Raw genomic sequence first — 680 nt, 5'->3', positions numbered from 1 at the left:
GTAGGACTTGGGGTACACTTAGATGGAAGGGCGACATTCTACATCTATTAAAGTGCATCTCTAGGGAAAACTTGTTTTTTGGATTAGAAAGTAGTTAGAACCCCTGTCAAGTATTGTTTGTTGCGTGTGTCCCATTAGGAAGATTTCCCTTCACTTCCTGCCCAGAAGACACAACAGGTAGTGAGTAGAAATCCCTTTAAGTGATGGTACTCCCCTCCCCTCTTAGACAGCAGAACAGGCGCCCCAGGAAAAGATGTCCAACTCTTCTGATTTCAGTGACAGTTGTAAAATCTTCAGATTTCTCATCATTTAATGGCAATGGTGACCAGGTGGGGGCGCAGCACCCGGGGGGGGGGGCATTAATACCCCCCCATCCCACTGTCCTGTACTGTGTCCTGTAGTGACATAGGGGCCCATGGGAGAAATCAGGGTCCAATGGGGAACCAGGCAAATGACTTCCTACAAAATGGATCCGACGTGAAGAGGTAATTGTGCTTCAGGAGAAGGAACGAAGGAATAGACGGTGGGACAGGTGAGTACTAGGAATAGACGGTGGGACAGGTGAGTATTAGGAATAGACGGTGGGACAGGTGAGTATTAGGAATAGACGGTGGGACAGGTGAGCATTAGGAATAGACGGTGGGACAGGTGAGTATTAGGAATAGACGGTGGGACAGGTG

The 680-nt window shown here is 48.5% G+C and overlaps 1 protein-coding gene across 1 annotated transcript in view; it reads right to left on the bottom strand.

Annotated features, from left to right (window-relative positions):
• The window catches only part of LOC108800850 (manganese-dependent ADP-ribose/CDP-alcohol diphosphatase-like), a gene marked incomplete at its 5' end in the record, with an annotated part of 7,548 nt that overhangs the window by 4,761 nt on the left and 2,107 nt on the right, over nt 1–680 (bottom strand). The gene's annotated exons all lie outside the window — the stretch shown is intronic.

The sequence above is a fragment of the Nanorana parkeri genome, unplaced genomic scaffold (genome assembly GCF_000935625.1).
Source record: "Nanorana parkeri isolate BGI_ZX_2015 unplaced genomic scaffold, ASM93562v1 scaffold2145, whole genome shotgun sequence".
Lineage (NCBI taxonomy): Eukaryota > Metazoa > Chordata > Amphibia > Anura > Dicroglossidae > Nanorana > Nanorana parkeri.
Note: the sequence above shows the minus strand (reverse complement) of the source record. Positions and strands in the feature narration are given on the sequence as shown.